We start from the raw sequence: 24115 nt of genomic DNA, 5'->3' as shown, positions 1-24115 counted from the left end.
TTATTTGATTCCTTTGATGTACCCATATCCATGTTAAGGACAATGTGGTGCACCTAGTGGTTATAGTTGTAGCATACAAAATTGAGCTCATGTCACACAAGTACAATTGACCAACAACAGAAAAGAAAGAAGGTGGGATAATAAACCCACAAAACTTGGACTTATGATTGGATTCTATAAATAAAATAAAGAGTGTGTAATATCTTGATGTCACGAGGATGGAAAATAATTGTGATAAGAAGAGTTTTCACGCCCCATTTTTATTTTCATATATAATATAGGTACGATGAGTTTCCAGGGTATGTGATGGCCAAGCTGCAGGAGTAGGAATATGTCATTAGGGGTCTCGGGGGAGTTTTGACGAGTTTTTATGGGATTTGACAACATTCACTTGGCATGTTCATCATCATGAAAAGTTCAACACAACTTGTTTATGGTTTTGTGGCTTTTTGATAATTCCCGTAAAATGGGGTTATTATTGGACATAACTTAATTAATTACACTCAAGGTGGCATTCCGAGATGAATATTTGACGGAACACCTTAGTGTAATAGATCGTTAGAACCAGAATGAGAAGATCTACATGAAGGGATGCTGAAAAGTGATTTCTAGTGGCTGGAGAGAGTATGGTGGGCGATTTATCATTTTCCCAACTTAAAAATGACTTTAATTAAAAAGGGGAAAATAATTAATTGGAGGAAAAAGACCCAAAGTGACTTAAATGAAATAAAATTAAATAAAAAAGTCACTTAAGATAAAGTCAAAGTGGAGTTTCTAGAATAATAATAAAATAATAAAATAAGATGTTTCTAGAGACTTGGAGATCTATTTATGGAGTCTTTAAAAGGAGGACAAGAAGATCATTTGGGACATCCTTGAATTGAGTATTATTCTTGTCGAAAGGTTTGGAGAACAGAGTTCCCGACTTTAGTTGTAGCTTTAGGATGGAAACCCTCAGGTGATTTAACGAGAGTGGGCGAGAACCCACATCTCCCTTTGGTGAATTCATTCAAAATTCATAGATGTTATCATTCAGAATTCACAAGTGTTTTCAAGAGATGAGAGTTTTTGGAGGTCACTATAGCAGTATTGTAGATCTTTTGAGGCCATTACCTCAACCATTTCTAGTTTCTTGTACCAACATTTTCTATATTAATAAAATAAGTATGGGTTCTACTACATGTGCATTCTGCCAATTCTCAGTTGTAGTTCATATTTCCGTGTTTTGCCGATTAATATTATGGTTTTAATTTGTGAAATGTGTTTGTGAAATTAATGACATAAATTCTGAAGCAAATTTCTGCAAAAAATATATTTGGGACATTACAATGGTATCAAAGCAAATATATTTGGGACATTACAATGGTATCAAAGTTGTCTATCTTGCCAACTTGGAGGGTTTTCAATTTTGAGTTGCAACTTTTATGGTTTGAGGGTTTTAGGATTATTTGCAGTGATTCCACAAAGTGCTAAATTTGTCTATTTGCGAGAGTCATCATTTTTTTGCAAAAAATATATTTTGCTAGGGAAACCAAAGCTCAAGTTTATTTTGACAATTCTAGGAGAAATTTGTATTCGTCATTCTACAAAAGTTTTATTAAAAAACATTAGACAGATTCCTTCTAATTTGTCTTTTATTTAATGATTGTGGGACAAATTATTCAAATTATTAAAAGGCCCTATTAAATTTTCAATGGGGCCTCCTTAATAAATTTTGGCATAGTGTAACTTGTTCACTAAATGACTTTTTTCACGATATTTTTTTGGTTAATTTTAATCAAAATCGAGTTGAGATAAATTATTAATCTGCATAATTCAAATGCTCCAAAAAATTTTCATGGTGCTAAATCCATTTATATATTCAAAAATGCATTGTAAAAAAAAAAAAAATTTTGAAATTATATTGTCAAATTTTAATGAAATATGATGAAAATAATTATTTCATTTATAAATTACATTATGCCATAAATTTTTATATTTTTATATACCATATTAAAAATACAAAGAAGAAATTTGACCGAGATCGCAATTAATCTTAAAAGAATGGCCAATTATTTTATGAAGCCAAATGAGAATATATATATATATTCAGAATTGGAAGCTGATCATTCCAGTTGAGGACATATTCATACTTTAGTCGGTGCCAAGGTGGTCATATTCAGAGAAGGCCGACTAATATGGTGGGGAATTCGATCCTTCAGTTTGAGGCCAACTCTTGTCTTCAGATTTAGGGTTTCATACCAGCAAGGATTGTCATTTCGTTCCTATCATTTCAGGTTCTAATTTCAGTGTTGAATTGTTCCACAATTTGTATGGAGATTTGCATCCGCTCCATCGGAAGACAGAGCATGTGCACACTTGTAAAACCTCCGATTTTTATGAAGTTGCGATTGCGGGATTAAAGGAATGATTCTGATTCTCATGAAATTGCAATTGCGGGATTAAAGGTGATGACATGGCATGTGGGACCTCCATGTGGGTATAGTAGCGCTTATGTGATTTCTGTAAATAATAAGTATATTGGATGAATATTAAAAAGGGCCTCTCTGATATAATTTTAATATGTGACATCATAAGTAAACCTCTCCTCCAATGAATGTGTCTTTTGAGTATTGGTGAACATCATATAAAAACTAGTTAAAACGCTTCAGTTCTAAGCATCTATCTTGGCATAAAAATAAAGCATAAAGAAGTTCACAACTCGTAAACTTGAAGAGATAGAGGAAGCTAAAGATCTGAAAGTCGAAGGTTGAGCGAGCAAAAAAAAAAAGAGGAAGCCAAAGATCGGGACGTTGAAGGTCGAGCGAGCGAAAGTGGAAGCCAAAGGACGAGCAAACGAAAGTGGAAGCTGAAGGTCGAGCGAGCTAAGAAGGAAGCGGAAAGGTCCAGCGGAAGAAGAATGAAGCCGAAGGTCGAACATTCTGTTGACTGGGTTATTTATTGAAAAGCTCGGACTTGTGTTTGAAAGTGATTCAGATAATAGTTCAAAAGGATGCTCTGCAGATCTAAGAAGATTATCCGAGTATGAACAAGGCTGTTTTTTAATTGAATGCACAATATGAAACCACGACAATCACTCCTCTAAAGAAGTCACTCCTGAAGCAGTTAATCCTGAAGCATTTACCGTGACAGTGAGAACAGAGGTTTGAAACAGAGAGTTGTTTTTGTGCAGAGCTTAGGGCAGTTCATTGTAGACACATTGAAGTTGTGTGAAGACTCTTGTAGATCATGATGGCTATTTGAAGTCATCATGAGGTAACTTTGCAGACTCTGTTTGGGCAATATGAAGAATTGTGAAGACTCCTTCATATGAAGACAGGTTGTCATTGATGTAGCAGTGAAGCTGTAGATTGACAGAACATAGTGAAGTAGATTTTGAGAGCAGTGTAATACAATCAAAACATTTCTTGACAAGATAGGGTCGGAGCCATTGGGGTTGGTGCCTCAGAATTGGAAGGATTGGTGTCCTTGGAGTTGGTGCTCCTAAACACAAGGTTGGTGCCTTGAGAAGATAGGGTTGGTGCCCTAGAGGTTGCAACCTCACAAAAGACCAAGTTGGTGCTTGGCAACAGGTTGGAGCCTTATATATATTGTACTTGATTTATTGTAAAGATTATATTAATAAAAACATTTATTCCTATTGTTCATTTCGTGTTCTAAATATAAATGATTTAACTGGTAAAAATAACAATTGAAAAGGAACACTGATTCACCCCCTCTCTCAGTGTTTCCAACAATTGGTATCAGAGCCAGTACCTTCACTCAAAGCCTAACAGCTTGAAGGTACACAAATGGCGAAGCCAAGGAAGAAAGTCTCCAATCCTCCTAAAGATGTGTCTCCCTCAACCACCGAAATCGAAGTCAATCAATTTGTGAAGGCTCCATTATTCAATGGAAACTTTGATATATGGGAGGCAAGAATGAAGAATTTCTTAAAGACTCAAGGCATTGAAGTTTGGAAATCGGTGATTATTGATAGCATGATGGATGGAGAATCCAAGGAACATAATACAAGAGCAATGAAAGCAATCTTGAATGGGATACCTGATTCTATGAAGGCTAATTTTGAAAAATGCTCGTCAACAAAAGGCATATGGGATTAACTTCATGATCTTCACTCAAAAGGAGCATTCACAATGATCTCTAGTCAAGAAAATAATGGGAAACAAGAAGAAAATCCAAAGCCCATCAAGGAAGCTGAAGATAAGATTGATGAAATCAAGCCTAAAGAAGACCTAGAAGATGAAGAGAATGAAAAAGACTTTGAAGAAGATCTCCTCACTAAACTTATGGTTGCCATGGAAGAGATTATCAATTTGAAAAAGGAAAACGAGGAACTTAAGAAGAAAGCACTAGCTGGTGACCAAGACCAAACAAGGAAGGAAGTTGACCTTTTCAAGCTTCAAGTACAAGAAAGAGATGAAGAGCTCGCCAAGCTTAAGAAGGAATTTCATCAAAGCAAAAGAAAGCATCTTGAAGAAGTCATATTCATGACAAATCAATTGGATAAAACAAAGAAACGGGAAGATATCTTGTCAAGTCAGTTTGAACAAAGGCGCAAGAGCTTGAACAAACTTGAAGAAGAGATTGGTCAGTACAAGGTAGAGGTCTCCTCTCTCAAATCTCAGCTACAAGAAGCAAGAAAGTTAGCACAAGGAGTTGAGAAGACAATGGAAGCATTGGTAATCATAGAAGGATAGGTTGATGAAACAGAAAAGGAGAGAAACACCATGATATACGAACTAAAAGCAAAGGACGAAGAGATATTCAAACTAAAATCTGACCTCAACCTTCTCAAGGCCGAAACATGTAAAGCTACAAGAATCAAGGAAGAAATGGAGAGCAGTCTAGCAAAATAAAGTGAAGAAATATTCAAAATGAAGTCAGATATCATCTCCTTAAAATAGAAGTAAATGAAGCTACTCGTATCAAGGAAGAGTTTGAGAAACAACTTGCTAAGAAGAATAATGATTGTGAAAGATTGGAAGAAGAGATTGTCTCCCTTAGGAAAAAGGTTGAAGGAATGGACAAAATCTTGAAGAGCTCTCAAGCCTTGGATGACATGCTCAACCATCAAAGATCCCCATTTGATAAATCAGGTCTTGGCTATGAAGGTGAATCCTCAAGCAAGAATGATAATACTTCAAACAACAAAGAAATGAGGAAATCAGAAAGAAATGTTGATGCTCCTAGTTTTAGCAAAGGTAAGGATAAGAGTCAAGGCAACAATGAAGGAAGTCCTGTTCCAAGAAGAAATGTAGATGATGTCAAGAATGCGAGAAGCAATGGTTATCATCAAAGGATCTCAAGGCAGAAAGGCTTCAGAAGTACATCAAGGAAATCTCCATCTCCCAGGTACCAAAGTTTATTTATTGGTTATTGTTATTCTTGTACAAACTTTGGACACATGGCAAAAGATTGTAGGGCTTATAATGATCCCCGTCAATCTCCGAGAAGCAATTTCGTAAGAAGAAGTCATGAATTCTTATTCGTGAACAACATAGAATGCTTCAAGTGTCATAACATTGGTCATATGGCACGTAATTGTAACTTGATTTGGGCACCTTCTCAAGCTAGAACTATGCCAGATAAGAAAGTTACACAAGTATGGAGAAGGAAGCAAATACAATCCGAAAGTCCCTTGAACTCTCCAACCAACAACACATGTTATTGACCTGATCTTCGACAATCTAAGCATTTGATGGGAAGACTTTGCCAAAAGAGATGATGCATATATTTGGGGGGAGCCTGTGATTCTTGATCATTATTGCAGAAGCTATTTGTGAAAGGGTCCTTATGAAATCCTTGATGAGCTATATTAACAATCATTCTTTGATAAAGATCATTTCTCAGGAGCACTTCATTGAAGAACATGATCTTGTAACCATTCTTTGGACTACTGTTGAAGATGTTTTCCACTTGATCAGTAAGCAGAAATTGGAGCAGCAGAGAAGGCCATCTAATGCTAATAAGGCAAATAAATATGTTGGTATTATAGAAGTTGAATGTCTCGACTTAGGGATATGATGTGAGAACAGGTAAATCAAGGACAATAATAGAGGCAACCTTCAAACAAATAGACACATCTGGGAATGAAGCTTGAAGCAAGAGCAGTTGGACGAATCTAGCATAATTGAAGCATTGCAAAAAGTTGGCAACCAGTAGAAAGAATTTAAAAGACAGTCAAGGATTAGATATTAAAAAAAAGGGGGAGAATATTGGGATGTTGAATATAGCTCAACAACTTAAGGAGAAGCACAGAGATACAAAGGAATCATGATTTGAAGAAAGATAAAGAGAATGACAATTTCAATGGCATTTTCTCTTGATTCGGACTGTTAAGGCCTCTTAATTCTGACTGTGGAGACCACAGAATACAATGTAGAAGCATAAAAAAAACTGGACTTGGACATTTGGTGTATGACTATTTGGAGATTGTTTAGAAGCATTGAAGTGGAACATATTTAAGCATTGTTGAAAGCATTATGAAGAAGTTTTGAGACATGAAGAGGGGATAATGTGCTAGTTGATGATGAGGCAGCAATACTTCTATCTTGAGTAAAAAGAAGAGCACCACGACAGGGGGAGTAACATACCCATAAAATTATTATATTCATAAAGAACAGAAGCAGTTTGACAGAGGGAGCAGTTCGACAGGGAGAGTCCTTGTGCACTCCTTTGCCATTGATGTCAAAGGGGGAGAGAAGAAGAATATTGCCATCAATGACAAAGGGGGAGATTGTTAATCTAGGTTGTCATTGATGTCAATATGGCAGTGTTTGTGATGGCAAATTCTTGTGACATGTGTGGTTGCCCATTGATGCCCATTGATCATAATATTGCTCATGGAGGATCCAAGGATTGAATACAGACATAATAGAAACAGTGGAACTAAGGAGGAAAGATATCAGAGGCCATCAGAAGAGAAAGAGAAAGAGTAAAGAGGAGAAGCCATCGTGAAGCCAAAAAGTGAGAGGAAGATTTCATCCGAAGCCATCAAAGAAGTGGCAAAGAGGATGAGATTTACAGACATCCGAAGCCATCCGAAGCCATCAAAGAAGTAGGTTATGGAGCAACAGAAGCAGGTTTTCGCATATGCCCAAGGGTAAGTGCTATTGGAAGAGAAAAGAGGAACATCGCATCGAAGGAATTATATCGACGGGTTATCGATGACTTTACCATTTTATTATGTGTCACGTCGAATCCCCCAACTGTGATATGTATTGTGGACCCGAAAACAGGTTATGGTAACCGCCCTATTGCAATATTGCATCCGCGCGTATCGAAACCTTCGTGTTGCAAGTTATGAAGGCTTGTCACATTAAAACCCCCAATTGCAATATAATGGAGTCAAGAAATGAACGATGAAGATCAAACCCAAGTGCTTGCGGAAGGTGAACTGTGGTTGAAGTCCCACACTCAATCCTAGCCGTCGATCTCATATTCAACTCTTAGATCACAGTCAACTGCGAGGGTTAAGGCCGTTTTAATCCGTGTGCCAGTTGAAGTCCCGCAAACCATAGATTGCGATATAATACGCGGACCCGATAGCTCCATTAGAACATACCTTTATGTAGTATCGCGTCCAGATATCGGGGAAGTTACGCAAATCATAAGAGTTGTCACTGTCGGACCGCCGATTGCGATAAGACTTGTGAACCCAACCGCTGATTGCGATAATATTGTGGACCCGATGGATTCATTAAAAACAGTTCATTGAATAACGCATCCGCTCCATCGGAAGACAGAGCATGTGCACACTTGTAAAACCTCCGATTTTTATGAAGTTGCGATTGCGAGATTAAAGGAATGACTTCGATTCTCATGAAATTGTGATTTCGGGATTGAAGGTGATGACGTGGCATGTGGGACCTCCATGTGGGTATAGCAAATCTTATGTGATTTCCGTAAATAATAAGTATATTGGATGAATATTAAAAAAGGGCCTATCTGATATAATTTTAATATGCGACATCATAAGTCGGCCTCTCCTCCAATGAACGTGTCTTTTGAGTATTGGTGAACATCGTATAAAAACGAGTTAAAATGCTTCAATTCTAAGCATCTATCTCGGGCATAAAGATAAAGCATAAAGAAGTTCACAACTCGTGAACTTGAAGAGACAGAGGAAGCCAAAGATCGGGAAGCCGAAGGTCGAGCGAGTGAAAGTGGAAGCTGAAGGTCAAGCGAGCGAAGAAGGAAGTCGAAAGGTCTAGCGGAAGAAGAAGGAAGCCGAAGGTCGAACATTCTATTGACTGGGTTATTTTGAAAAGCTCGGATCTGTGTTTGAAAGTGATCCAGATAACAGTTCAAAAGGACGCTTTGTGGATCTAAGAAGATTACCTGAGTATGAACAGGGTTTTTTCTTTAATTGAACGCACAATATGAAACTGCGACAGTCACTCCTCTAAAGAAGTCACTCCTGAAGCAGTTAATCCTGAAGTAGTCACTCCTGAAGCATTTACCGTGACAGTGAGAACAAAGGCTTGAAACAGAGAGTTGTTTTTGTGCAGAGCTTAGTGTAGTTCATTGTAGACACACTGAAGTTGTGTGAAGACTCTTGTAGATCATGATGGCTATTTGAAATCATCATGAGGTAACTTTGCAAACTCTGTTTGGGTAATATGAAGAATTGTGAAGACTCCTTCATATGAAGACAGGTTGTCATTGATGTAGCGGTGAAGTTGTAGATTGACAGAACATAGTGATTCAATTGGAGACCCATGAGGATGCTTTTATGCCCCCATAGCCACTTTGGGGCACCACAGGTCATTTGCTTGGAGATTGAGGGGCCACCCCCTTCATCACTATTGTTGGATCCCTTCTTCTCATTTTGGTACATGAGGGACTTCATTTGGCCTTCCAAGGGCCCTCCTAGCTACTTCTCTATCATTTCAGCGACCACTCTCTTCATCACTATTGTTGGATCCCTTCTTCTCATTTTGGCAGATGAGGGACTTCATTTGGCCTTCCAAGGGCCCTCCTAGCTACTTATCTATCATTTCAGCGGCCACCCCCTTCATCACTATTGTTGAATCCCTTCTTCTCATTTTGGTACATGAGGGACTTCATTTGGCCTTCCAAGGGCCCTCCTAGCTACTTATCTATCATTTCAGCGCTCTTGCGAGGCTAATTATTCTTATGGTGGAGCTATTTGGTGGGCTTGTCACTAAAGTATTGTTATTTGCACATTATTTTATTATTAGGTGCATCATTAGGCTAGAATAGGCCATTCGAATTACTTAGAGGAGTGTATAAATATAAGAGAGGATCATTTCATCTCTCATCATCACTTGGATTTGGGATATCTCTTTAAAGAATTTGGACTTGTAATTGTGGAATGATTTTGGATGAATAAATACATTTTGATGTGTGGAAAGATTTTGTTATCTCTCTTGGAGCTTCTTTTTGGCAATATTGTGGCTTGATATACTCTTCTTTGTCTTGTAAGTGAAATATAATGCTATATTTCTATTTTAATGGATGTCAAATGCATGGAATTATTTTCATATGGTGAAATAATGTTCCCTAATTAATGTGAATTATTGGAATCATTGAAACTATCAAATATTTTTGCATGTGTTACTCATTAGACAAGGAAAGAAAGGATGTTCCTAGGGGATAATTTGTATTTGAATCCTTGAAACTCCATAATAATTGACATCAAAGTGTGAAAGTCTAAAGTTGTCGTGTAGCTGCATCCATAGATAATGAAGTTGCTTCTTTAGGCCTCCTTGAAGAGTGATGTTCCCAAATCTTGATCATTTTGAGTCCAGTATTCCCAATAGCTAGGCACTAGTCCTAGATCATTGGTGATCACATTAACTCAACGAAATATCATTATTTCACCTCTTTTCTTCGTCCCTCTAAGGACAAGGAGATTTTCTAGGGCTTGGTGAAAAATTTTAGGGAGAAGGAATTTTGGGATTCTGTTCAAACAAGTTTCTTCATTTATGTCTCCCTTAGGCTTCCTCCAATTTTGAACTAATTATGACAATGTAATTTCAAATAAATTGATGCCCTAGCTCTCACACCAAGTGGGAACCCTTGAAGCTACTTTGACTAGGGTGTTTCTTGAAGGTTTGCAAGTTATAGCTTATCATTCAAAACCTTTTCTCTTAGCTATCTTGACCCTGATGAGCCTTTATCTCGACATATCACTCAACCCTAGGTCTCGTACAATATCTCTCTCATGGTGTTTTTCATGGAAAGTCATATTAGATAATAGATTCCTCCCAAAGCTCGTTCTTTGATTGAATCTTTGCATTGGATGAGCCATCCTTGCCTCACTTTGAATCCTAATATAGGCATATTAATCACAAGTGAGGAATAATAGAAATATTGACTTTAGGAATTCTCATCATCATTGAATATTATTAGCCCTAGGTCTAGGTCTCCTCATAGGCTTTTCTTGAAGAGACATTAGCCTCTTCTTGAAGCATTAAGCCATTATTTGAGCCTCTCCTTTGAATGGGCCTTGGAAATCACCTCATACCTTCGCACTGATCCTATCATTCAAGTGATTTCCCTTAAATCGAAACTCCTCCCATCAGTGAAATTTCGTAAAGGGCATGGGACACTGACTGAGGTGACAATGTGTCATTGTCCCATTGTTTTCATTTGGTCTAGTAGTTGTCCCTTAGGTACCCTTTCAAGGACCTTGCTAGATTGTGTGACAACAGGATGCATAAAAAAGAACTTATAAAAATGAAAAGAAAAATGTGTTTTAAGTGTTCTAATATTCATTTTTTAAAACATGGGTTAGGAACGTCTTGACATTCATTGGATGGGGGTTCATCATTGCCCAAATGTCCAAAGGATGTCCCCATCCACCAAGTAAGTCCCAAGTACATAGAAATGGCACCCATTATGTTTGTGAATGTTGGGGATGTGAGGACTCATACGCAGATCTCCCTTTCGCAAAAAATATGAAAAATGTGTCCCTTAGCTTGAGGCATGCATGCCAGCCAAACACTGCCAACAAGTAACTCCAACTCATCCTTTTGTAAACCAACTATAGAAGTTGTCAAATTTGCCAAGTAATATACACTCACATCAAGCAATTATAATTGGATTTATGAAATTTGGATATCATCCCCAGAGGCAAATTACAAAGCTCTGTTAAAAGGGAAAAGCGCATTATTTATATGAGCTTTGCAAATGTCAGATAGATTTTACAGAACATTTGTGAAAGCAACTTGACTATGTTTTACAATGAAAATCCTAATTGTAGAGTTGGGTTTTGAATTGGTTGTTCTACAATGCTAACCTCTTTCATAACTGTGTAATCAATTACTAATCGCACTGCTACGAAATCATGAAACAATATTACATTACATAATATACATCCTCATTTCCTCCCTCAAGAGGATGTTATCCCATATTTCTCTTTTAGATGGGAATGGCATTTCTTAGAAATAGTTGAAAAGAGCCATTTATCTTGTGAAGGTAATGTCCTTATCCAACAGACCAAATTTGTTGAATTGTTAGTTCACTTCTTGTGTAAGTTTGAATATCCAAAAGTAGTATTTTATAACATCATGGATGTCTCATTGGACTAGAAAATCAAGTCAAGAAGCGTTAACTCCAACACACTGCTTAATGGTATAAGGACTATAATGCAAAGCTTTATAAACTCTAACAGTTTGCTTAATGGTACAAGAGCTATAATAAAAGCCTTATAAACTCCAACAACCTTGTTTAATGGTACATGACCATACTGCGACTCCTTATAAACTCCAATGGAATACTTAATGGTGCAAGGACCATAATCTAAAGGCTTAAGTTTATGGTGATGCCGCTACTTAAATCTGTGTCCAAATAGAGCCTGACTTTATTACCAAATTTAAAGTGAATTGGAACTTGATGCTTATCCTAAAGTACTTTCTATTTGAGACATATGTACAAGAGTAGTTTTTGACTTTGGAATGTAACAATGTCATTGCAAGTGAATAACAAGGACACAAACTCTACTTTGTTCATTTTTCTCAAATATCAAAATACTCTAAACTGGAAAAGTTTACACATGTGGTGTAGGTGTTGAAAACCATACAGAACTTAGAGGAAGAGTACCTAAAGATGCTTAGTTTTTTTTCTTATCTGTGCTAGATTACATGAAGATACACATCCACTATATTTTAGACGTAGGATGAACCTGAAAAGCATGTACAAGAGTCCAATTAAGAGCTTTTGTTTGACACTTCAAAAAAAGTATGGAAAAAAATATGTTGACAAACCAATGCTTCAGTACTTGAAACAATGTACAAAATTTTATCATATGTACCATAATTTAACTTAGATTAAAAAAATTCCTTAATTGTAGCCAACCTTATCTCCTCCTTTCTTATAGCACCAAAAGAAAATTGCAAAGCATCTTTGTAGCAATCCAAGAAGAACAAGTGATGGCATTGTATATAAACCAACCTTTAAGTTGCTAAAAGCCTTTTTGGTTATTGAATTCAAATAGAGTTGTTAATACTTTGCAATAAGCTCATTCTGAGGATAAGCAATATGAGAAAAATGACTAATCAACTTTCTGAAGAAGTTCGCTCCTATCAAGTATTGAACAGAGAAGGAACTATACAATAGAAGAGAACCTTAAGGTTTGTATTCAATTAAGATTATAATGTCTTCTTAAATTTATATAAGTGGAGAGAGAAAGACCTTATGTAACCTCTTTCCATTTGTCTATTATCAATTATAAATCATGTCATTGTACTATATTTACGAAAATGTAAATCCTAATTACTAAAGAATGATCGTTACTATTCTGGACAGTGGCGAACATATCTGCAGTTTACTCTTGTGTCGTATAACATTGAAGTTCAACCTCTTCATCTTCTATAATCAATTTTATGAAATGAAAATGTATTTGTATTCTTTTTAGGTCTATGTTGCATGTTATTGCTAGAAGAAACACACAACCAAGACCTTTCAATTTAGATATATTGTTATAGGTCTCAAACAACATTTGCAATTTAATATTCCTACTTAAACAAGGTTGTTAATAATAATCCCAGGGTGATCTCAGGGTGATGCCCCTAGGTCACAACTACTCACGCCACAGATTAGGCATGCCAGTGACCTCAAGACTCACATAACCTAACAAACAAGAAAATGTTCATTCCTACATTTAGACACTCAATAAGCATTTCTATCTGTTATCACATATTACTACAAAGGTAAAACAAAAAAGAGAACCACATTAAAATCAAAATGACTAAGGAAATGTTGTTCAACTAAAAAGTATTGTATTTTATCAGCACTGGCCCATATTTCAGAGATATCATATTTACATATCCCTTATAGTTAAGCGACTTAGTATGGCATAAAGATTAAAGGGTAAATTCCCAAACATTGCATGGGAAGTTTTCTAAAATTTGAAAATACAATATATCCCTGAAATCAAATAGTTTTCAAGTGAAAATGCAAAATGTGCTTTTGTCGTAACTTGCAAAACATGTTTTTGTCAAAATTCAATTGTTATTCAACCGAAAAAAAACATGCTCTTGTTAAATGGTTGAAATCTTATAGTGGAATTTTCATCTAACTAAAAACATATTAAGAAACAACCTGGAAATTATTTTAACAAAATATCCTATTTGATTAAATCACCATACCCTTAATAGAGGAGAACAATTAACACACTTGTGTTTTAATTTGACTCCAACAATAATTTAAAAGCCAAAATTCTTAACAGTGCTTCACAAACTCAAAAGTGTCAAAAGTGTCCAATTCCCCGAACTCTGATATAATTCCATCTCTTCTCCGCGCCAAACTGATATTGAAGGGAATCTACAATGCAATATAATCAAGACAAAACATTCATCAGTATTGATATTCAAATCATGATTCTTGATAACACTATTTTGCAAAGCTGAAGGGAATTTCCTTTTGAAAATAGTAAAAAGTAGAGAACAGCTTATGTGCATCAAGGTTTAGAAGAATACACTTAACTAGCATATAAACCATGACCCATAAATTTTTGTTATGCAGAAGGTCAAGATATACATAAAGCAAGGTGGTATGCTTTTCATAGCTCTAAGATAAGCCAGACGATGGGTGGGAAGTGAATTATCTAACCACGTGTTTCACACCAATTTGGGGATGGAGGTGAGAAAACGGATCGAGGAAGACAAAAGAGACATCACAGATTTCAGCAGACAACACCCCCCCAAACTTTATCTAACTTGAAATGCTTAAAAATTTCTCACCTTTGCTAAAACACGCCCATTGTAGTTGAGAAACACTCCTCTTGGTTATTGTTGCCAGTTTTCTGAATGAAAAATGATGCAAATGCAAGTCTAGGTTTGGAAAACCCTTTCTATGCTGTTTTATGCAAGGTGGGATGCATTGGAAAGGACTTAGAAAAGTGAAAAAGCAAATGTTCTTAAGTGTTTTAATATTCATTTTTTATACCTGTGTCAGGAATGTCCTGACATTCCCTGGATGGGGTTTTACCGCCCAAATGTCCAAAGGATGTCCCCATCTGCAATGGACATGGAAATGGCACCCACTATGTTTGTGGATGCTGGGGATACGAGCACTCATATTCATCTCCCTTTCACAAGAAATATGGAAAATGTGTCCTTCAATCTAGGGTATGCATGCCCGCAAAACACTGCCACAACTCACAGTCATACTCTTGTAAACCTAATATAGAAGTTGTCAAAGTTGCCAAGTAATATACACAAACACCAATCCAATTATGGTTGGTTTTATGAAATTTGGATATCATCGCCAGAGGCATATTACAAAGTTCTGTTGAAAGGGCATATACAAGCTACAATGCACATGATTTTTATGAGGTTTGAAAATTGTCAAATAGCTTTTACAAAACATCTATGCAAGCAACCAGGTTATGTTCTACAAAGGCAGTCATAGTTGTAGAGATGGCTTTTGAATTGGTTGTTCTACAAATGCTAGCCTCTCACATAACTGTTCAATCAGTTACTAATGGCAGTGCTATGAAATTGAGAAACATTATTACATTACATAATATACTTTCTTATTTCCTCCCTCATCAGGATATTATCCCTTATTTCTCTATTAGATGGGCAGATTTGTAGGTTGGGAAGGTAGTGCCCTTAATACTTATCCAATAGACTAGATTTATTGAATTGTCAGCTTAGTTCTTGTTCAAGCTTGAATATCCAAAAGCAGTATTTTACAATATCATGGATGGCCAATTGAACTGGAAAATCAAGTCAAGAAGCATTAATTGCAGCACACTGCTTAATGGTACAAGGACCATAATGCAAAGACTTATAAACTCCAATAGCTTGCCTAACGGTACAGGACTATAATGCAAATCCTTATAAACTCCAACAGCCTAGTTTAATGGTACAGGACCATAATGCAAATCCTTATAAACTCCAACAGCCTACTTAATGGTACAAAGGCCATAATCTAACGGCTTAAGTTTATGGTGATGCCACTACTTAAATCTGTGTCCCCTACTTTATCACCAATTTTAAAGCGAAGTGGAACTGCACGCTTATCCTAAAGAGGTTTCGATTTGACATGTATGTACAAGAATGGTTTTTGACTTTTGGATGTAAGATTCCAGTTAAGAACTTATGATAGGCACTTGAAAACAAGTAGGAAACAAAATGGGTGACACCTCAACGCTTCAATACTTAAACAACGCATAAAATTTTATCACATATAATTTAACTTAGATTAAAAAAGTTCCTTAATTACAGCCAACTAGATCTCCTTCTGGCTTAAGAACAGCACCGAAAGTAAATTGCAAAGCATCTGTCCCTACCGAAAATGGTTGTAGCAATACAAGAAGAACAAGTGATAGGCACTATACATGAAGCAAACTAAGGTCACGGGAAACCTTTTCGGTTATTGAATTGAACAGAACTGTTAATAGTTTGCAGTAAGCTCATTGAGAGGATCAGCAATATCAGAAAAATGACTAATGAACATTTTGAAGAAGTTCATTTCTATCAAGTATTGAACCGAGAAGGAACTCTGCAATTTATGAGAACCATCAAGTTTGTATTCAATTTAAATTATAATGTCTTCTTACATTTTTACAAGGGGAGAGAGAAAGATCTTATGTAACCTCTTTCCATTTATTTATTATTAATACATAAATCACGTCAATATATTGTATTTACGGTAATCTGAATTCTAATTACTAAAGAATGATCGATACTATTTTGGACAGGGGCAAACATATCTACAATTTACTCGTGTGGTATGATATTGAAGTTCTATCTCTTCATCTTCTATAAGTGGTCTGATGAAATGAAATGGTACATCATCGTATTCTTTTTAGCTCTAGGTTTTCCGCTATTGCTAGTAAAAACACACACTAACCAAGACCCCTCAACCCAGATATATTGCTATGGGTATCAAACAACATTTGCAATTTGGTATTCCTACTCAAACAAGGTTGTTAAGAATAATATGTTGGCACTTGATGTGGCCATTTTCATCAAAGTTCTTGAGATTTGAGACCTTTCCATCCTCCATGCAATCTGCTTTTAATGCAACATCTACTATTTTCCTTGTAAATCTAATTGCAAATAGAAACAAGGAGTTGCATCATGTATGTAAGCCATTTTAATTTCTAATTACAAATGGTCACCTAATCTACTTGGTGAAAGATTCCAAAGCAACTAAAAATGGTGCAACTTAATTTTTGGATTGTGGGTAGAGGTGGTCTCTAAAGACAAGAACCTCAAAGGCTTTAACTTCCAAAAATCTCCCGTATTCTGGTTTCAAGTGCTCAAAGAAGGCCAGAGCAGAGCATAGCATCATTGGACCTCTTACTTCAGATAGGCTCAGGAAAAGGATATTCATATTGGACCCTAGGAGTGAGGTATTCCAACAAAGGGGATTGATGATACACTGCTCTATAAACAACCATTAGTTGTGACTAAATGCCTGATTAAGAAGAAAAAACTTGACTATGATTGCAGGCTTATTGTGCAATGTAAGCTGTTCTGAAATACATGACAACTTGCTTGGGAAGCTCAATTGTGAAATTGAAGTAGAAATACAAAGAATGTCGTTCATAAATATTGTGATTATATTCTATTAATCATTGAGAAGAAACTTCAACACAAACCATAACAATTTCCTTTACTACAATATGGAAGGTTTTTTTCCTAAATTAATAGCCTCCACATGGAACAATGTTATTTTTTTCTAAAGGAACATAAAAACTAAACCATAAAAGTTTGATAAAAGATGCTTTAAACTTTTTAAATAGTATTTCTTGGAAAGATGTGCCAATAAATAAAATATTCATGAGAAGATTCAGCATTGGAGGAAGTCTTAATATGCTCAATGAAATGTGGACCCTTTGTGTGGCTCATTGTCTTGCGTACCATCTTCATTTTCCACATGTAGGACTTGTTCCAATGAAGCCTCAAATGTTTGTCAATTGTTGAATTGTGAGTGTGATTCAAACTTCAATGCTTATGTGTTGTCCTTCAGATTATGTGTTCAAATCACGGAAGAAACAACCAACTTTTAAATGGCACATCGAAGGAATTTATAAAGAAATTATAATGATAATGGGTAAAAGCGTTGAATTTGTAGCTTGGAAGGTGTTTCTGCATAGGTCATGTGCCATGGCATGCAGCCAACCACCTCAAATAACTCCTACAATGATTATTTAATTAATTCCCTAATTTGGGACTTTAGATAACTTAATTTAATTATTTGACTTACTGGCCACCTTTTTGAAAAGTTAAAAGGGCCAATCACTGATTAAGTTATATCCCTTGATCTCAAGACATGAGATGAAATCTCAGCCATCCATCTATTTAAAGATTAGTGTTAAGCACTTCATGAAAGGAGTTTGAGCTGTTGAGGAGATCATTCGATTGGCATGCTTGGCCATTCAGGTGGAAAGAACGTTTTGACAGTCAAAGCAGCGAAGAGCAGGTCAAGACACTAGGGTAGCATACTGGGCAATTTCAGATCAGCGAGCAGGTTAAGAAAAAGGGGCCATACAACCATGAGTTTCCTGGGTTGTACAGGCATAAATTTGTTGGGTGCAGAGGTTGATTTGTGGGGCCATACAATGGTGAGAAGGGGTTGATTTGACTTAGATTCGTTGTTACGAATTTCCATATCAATCTTGTTTCGTAAAGATCTGCTGTAAACTAATTTTGGAAGCTGAATCAAAGCCCATCGTTTGTTGGTTTCCCCTCATTGGGGTTTTGGGGGTAATTTCTGTCATTCTTTTATTTGTGTTTGGATTTGTGAGTTTTGTTTCTATTGTTTGTGCTAGTTAAGAACCCAGAGTATTTGTTGTTACAAATTAGTTTACAAAGCATCTTTCATTCTTTGTTATGTGAATATTTTGTTGGACATCAAAATTGTAGCTGGGTTTTTAAGAATTAACATGGTATCAAACATGTAGCATCTGAATACGAATTTAGGCAATTTGATGCAATGTACCAGGTCAAGAATTCAAATTTCAATGAACAAGCTTCTAGGGTTTACTGTCATGGCCACTAGGATTTGGTATGAGGACAGAGAAGGCTCCTCAAACTATCTTCAATAAAGGGTTCAAATCAGAGTAGTTCTCAAGGAGAACAAGTTGTAGAACTTCGTTAATACAACAGTTACTCTGCCTAGTTCAGATCCCATTGCTCGATGGGGTCAAAGCCTACTTGGTAACCCATCAGTGGGAAAAAGACAATGCTAAGAAGATGTTAGATGCGCTCACCAAGCTGTACCAGAGCAACTACCAAAGTCGTAAGATGGTGCTAAGAGACAAGCTTCACAACAACATAATGTCCAAGGGTGAGGGCATAGCCACCTCCTTGACCAGGATAACGCAGTTGAGGGACGGAATGGTAGTTGTTGGGGGTACGATCCCAAACCCTGAGTTAGTGCATATAGACTTGAATGGCTTTGCGCAATAACGGGAGGAATTCACAAAGTGTATTGTTGGTTGGGAGCACTTGCCCTCTTGGGAAAGGATGTGGAATGATTTCATCTAGGAAGAAATCTGAGAGGGAGCTCAGTGTGGTGACCAAAATAAGAGATTTGAAGAGGAGGAGAAAATTGCCCTAGCAGGCAACAATAAGTCTCAGGTCAAGAAGGGGCCACGTGATGGGTCATCTTCTTCAAAGGGTGAGAAGAACAAGGACCTAAGTAAGATCAAGTGTTTTGCATGGCATAGCCTAGGACACTTTTCTAACAAGTGCCCTAACAAGAATAAGGGAAAATAGAAGAAGCAGGTTGTTGCTACTACAAAAATGAACGAGTTTGCAACAAATTTTGACAATGAGTTTTCACTCATTGCTTGTCTCTCGAGCTTGGTTTCCACCAGCGTGTGGTGTATTGATCATGGGGCTTCTTTCCATATGATGGGAGTTAAGGTATACTTCACCAGCTTGAAGGAAAAGGAGATGGATTTCTACATAGAACTTAGAGAGAATGTGAAGTGCTGGGCAAATGGTGTTGGCACAATCAAGTTTCAGAGGGAATCTGACAAACTATTATTGGTGGAGGACAAGTTGTACATTCCGAGCATGACCAAGAACCCGATTTCAGTTGCTACCTTCGAGGACAAGGATTACATCGTAACCTTTAGGGAGGGTAATGTATACATTAAGCCCAAGAACTCTAGGACAATCAAAGTGATAAGGGTCAGGAAAGGCAATTTGTCCAAGCTTCAGTTTGAGCCAACACAGGCATTGGTGAGTTCTAGCAAAGGGTTGGGGTAGATGTGGCTTAGAAGGACGACTCATCTTCATAATGGAGCACTTAATGTGCTTAGGGAGATTGTGAAAGGGCTACTGCAGCTAAAGGTTGACCAACATGATGTGTGCAAGGGTTTCACACTAGGAAAGTATGAAAAGACCAACTTTTCGAGCAATGCCATTAGAGCCAAAGGGATTTCAGGCCTGGTAAACTTAGACGCGTGGGGGCCAATGCCAATTGTATCCTTAAATGGGTACCATTACTATGTGACCTTCATAGAAGACTTCTCCAAGAATACCTAGATCTATTTCATGAAGAATAAAGATAAGGTTTCAACCGGTTTAAGGGGTTGATGGCTCTTGTTGAGAACCTCAGGATTACATTGGTAAACCAACATATTCAATCAAATTGAGCAAGGCTCCTCAATGTTATTCTGGTTATATGGCGTTGATGAGTGAACTAATTGAGGCCGAACCTGCTAGTTTTTAGGTGCCATTTGAGCATCAATTGTGTATGGATGCCATGGTGGAGGAGTACTCTTCCATCATCAAGAAGAATGTTTGGGAGGTAGTGCCATGGCCAGAGGGAAAGTCAGTGGTTGGCTACATATGGGTGTACAAGATCAAGCATGTTGCAAATGACAATGTGGAGAAGTTCAAAGCTTGTTTTGTGGCTAAGGGTTTTTCGTAGAAGTAAGGAATCAACTATGACAAGACCTTCACCATTGTAGCTAGGTGCTCATCCATCAGGTCTATTATCTTTATAGCAACGTATATGGGTTGGAGAATTCACCAGATGGATGTGAAGACAACCTTCTTAATGGTGTTGTTGAGGAAAAAATCTATATTGAGCAGCTAGAGGGTTTTGAGGTGCATGGGAGGGGTTCCCACATGTGAAGATTAAAGAGAGCATTGTATGGGCTCAAGTAGGCTCCTTGAGCATGGTATGCTAGGATTGATAGCTACTTGCAAAGCATGGGATTTATTTGTTAGCATCAAGTTTGCACCTTTTCCTTAAAGTCCAAAGGCTATATTTGTCAACTCATTTTTCCAAGTCATGTTTATGTAAAGGGGGGTTATTAATTTTTTGTGTGTAAGGTTAGAGACATGTCTAATCAAGTCTTTTCACTTAACGCTAAGTTTATCCTAAGTTTTTTGCAGCACACTTAGCCTATCACAAACCTACAGTTGGCGCTACGAAATATTTTCGTAGCGCTTACCAAAAAAATTTAAATTTAGGTTTTCGAGCTGCCAACTCCATAATTTCAAGTGCCCAAGTGTTTTTTCACAAAGCACTATCCCTTTTCAATGTTCATCCATGATGTGACAACTAGCAGCAATTGGAAGCCCAAGAGAGACGTTTAAAATCAAACCCTAATTTTCCCTGTTTACCCTAAAACGGTAATTTCCAGCAAACCCAAAATTTTGTTTATAGTGCACAGGAAGGTTCTCAAGCGGTTTGCAACATCCAAACAAGGTAATTCAAGATTGGGAAAGGTATTTGCAGTGTCAAATTGTTTGCAAGATGGTCTGATCACTGTGATCAAGAATGATCTTCTATCGATTGGAGAGGTCATTCCTGACAAGGAACTTACTATCACTACCCTCGGAGGACTCCCTCCCTAGTGGTATATATTTAGAACCACTATTCTAAATAATGATCGAATTCTAGGGTTTGAAGAATTAATGTTGAGATGCATTCAAGAAGAAACAATAATGGTGGAGCAAGAAATGCCTTCTAATAGAGGCAACCCCACTACTTTCTTTGCTCATTCCAAAAGGAGAAATAATGCAGGGTCCAAAGGTCATTTCAATGGAAAGCCTAGATCTAAGGGTGGAAGGGTAGGTGATTTGTTTGCAATAGATTTGGTCACTATGCAAGGGAGTGTCCAAATAGAAGGGACACATCACATGATGATGATCACAATGATTCTAGGGGCAACTTCAACAACAATCAAAGGAATGGTAGGTTCAATGGCAAAGGAAAAAGGAATGTGGGACATCATGGAAATGGTCAACCCTCCAAGAAAGAAAGGAAATTCAAGTATGAAGAATCAAATGTTGTTAACAATAAAAAAAATGAGTATTGTCTTATATCGACCCTCTCCACTACCTCTCCTTCAGACACTTTGGGGAATTGGCTTATTGATAGTGGTGCCTCAAGGCACTTCACCGGATGCAAGGAAGCTCTCTCTAATTTGACAGAGAAGGAGACAAACTTGGAAATTATTCTTGGAGACAATGCCACCTATCTCGTAAAGGGTGTAGGGAATGTTACCCTTCAATTGAATCAAGGTAACACGATTCATTTACAATAAGTTCTATATGTATGTGATCTCAAGAAGAACCTGGTGTCCATTTCGGCAATGGAAGACAAAGGTTTCAAGGTGGAATTCATCGATGGAAAGGTACGTGTTTGGAAAAAGAATTTTAAAGATGCTTTCACTCTTGGGTTCCGAGTTGACACTTTGTATCAAGTTGGAGGAAGTCCATTGGGGGCCATGTCTTGCGACGCATCTCTACAATCTGAACTATGGCACCGAAGGTTTGCCCACCTTCATTATAAGGCCTTACCCGATGTCAGACAGATGGTGATAGGGATGCTCGAGTTCAAAGTAGAGCATGAAGGTGTATGTCCAGGATGTGCCGAAGGAAGACTTAAAAGGGGACCACTGCCCTCAAGTAATAGCAAGGCCACAGATATATTGCAATTGGTCCACTCCGACATATTTGGTATGATGCTCGTAAACTCTTTGGGAGGATATTTATACTATCTCACTTTTACAAATGATTATTCTCGCAAAACTTGAATTTACTTCTTGAAAAAGAAGGATGAAGTGTTCCCTTGGTTCCGTCACTTCAAAGCCATGATCGAAAATCAATCCGAGGAGAGAATCAAGATATTGAGGACCGATAATGGGACCGAGTATGAATCCAATGAATTCCATGACTATTGCAGAGAAGCTGGCATTAGGAGGGAGACCACTATATCATACACTCCTGAGCAGAATGGTGTGGCTAAAAGAAAGAACCATACTATTATGGAAGTTGTTCATGCCATGCTTCATGATCAAAGGCTTCTGAAGTTTTTATGGGCCGAAGCTGTGAATACCAGTGTGTATGTTCAAAACCGATGCCCTCATCAAGCATTGGACTCCAAAACTCCTGAAGAAATGTTCACTGGTAAGAAACTTGATGTCTCTCACTTTAGAATTTTTGGGAGTCCCATATACTTTCATGTGCCAAAAGAGTAGAGAACCAAATTAGGTGCATCTGGAAAGAAAGGAATCTTTTTGGGCTGTAGCGAAAATTCTAAGGGCTATAGAATCTATGTGGCTGGTCAAATGGAAGTTGAGATAAGTCATGATGTCACCTTTGACGAAGATATGGCTCTTAGCAAGGTTGACAACCTTCCTATACCAAGGAAGGATAAAGAAGCTGACACCGGAAAGCAGGATTAAAAAGAAGATGAATCGATGCCGGATGTTGATGAACCTATGGATCTTATTGATCCTCCTCTTCAGGAGCTCTCCTCCTCCAAGAAGAGGCCCTTGTGGCTTAGGGAGACTCTCGAAGATGCCGAGAGACATTGCATCAAGAGGGAATTTCCGTGAAAGCAAGAAGCCGACTAGGTATCAGGGATACTTGACCGTTATGAGCACTATCATTCAAAATGAGGCTACATCATTTGAAGAAGTCGTGAAGCATCAAGTATGGAAGGATGCTATGAATGAAGAATATGAGTCCATTATGAAGAATGATGTATGGGATGTGGTCTCTAGACCCCATGAAAAATCGGTGGTCACCTCTAAATGGCTTTACAAAATCAAGCATGGAGCTGATGGGAGTCCAAAAAAGTACAAGGCTTGCTTTGTTGCCCGAGGCTTCTCTCAAAAGGAAGGTGTAGATTACGATGAGATATTTGCACTTGTTGCTTGATACACCACCATCTGCTCGATCATAGCCCTTACTGATCCGCAAGGATGGAACCTACATCAGATAGATGTCAGGACCGCTTTCTTGCATGGTTCGATTAAAGAGGAAGTCTATGTGGAACAACCCGAGGGGTTTGATATTCATGATTGAGAATCTCATGTATGCAGGTTGAAGAAAGATCTCTATGGGTTGAAGCAAGCACCATGAGCTTGGTATGAGAGGATCGATAGCTATTTGATGAAGTTGGGATTCACTAGGAGTGAAGCTGATCTGAACCTTTAAGGTTGAAGATGATAGACCTCTCATACTGGTACTTTATGTGGATGACCTCTTTCTGACTGGTGCAGACCCTCTCATTCACAAATGTAAGAGGGAGTTGGATTTCGAATTTGAGATGAAGGACCTAGGACTGATGCACTACTTCCTAGTGTTGGAGGTTTGGAAAAATCCAGGAGAAATTTTCCTATCTCAAGGAAAATATGTTGTGAAGATATTGG

General features: G+C 37.5%; 1 protein-coding gene across 1 annotated transcript in view; it reads right to left on the bottom strand.

Annotated features, from left to right (window-relative positions):
- Positions 1 to 13462: 13462 nt before the first annotated feature.
- LOC149267115 (F-box only protein 6-like) overlaps positions 13463 to 24115 on the bottom strand; it is a 48740-nt gene continuing 38087 nt past the window's right edge. Inside the window, exon 2 of the mRNA XM_089431419.1 lies at positions 13463 to 13794. The gene's annotated coding sequence lies outside the window, so the exon portion shown is untranslated. The remainder of the gene's footprint in view (positions 13795 to 24115) is intronic.

The sequence above is a fragment of the Pinus tabuliformis genome, chromosome 6 (assembly GCF_031772625.1).
Source record: "Pinus tabuliformis cultivar Carrire ecotype Pingquan chromosome 6, CPIR1, whole genome shotgun sequence".
NCBI classification, from domain to species: Eukaryota; Viridiplantae; Streptophyta; class Pinopsida; order Pinales; family Pinaceae; genus Pinus; species Pinus tabuliformis.
This window is presented reverse-complemented; position numbering and strand designations above follow the sequence as displayed.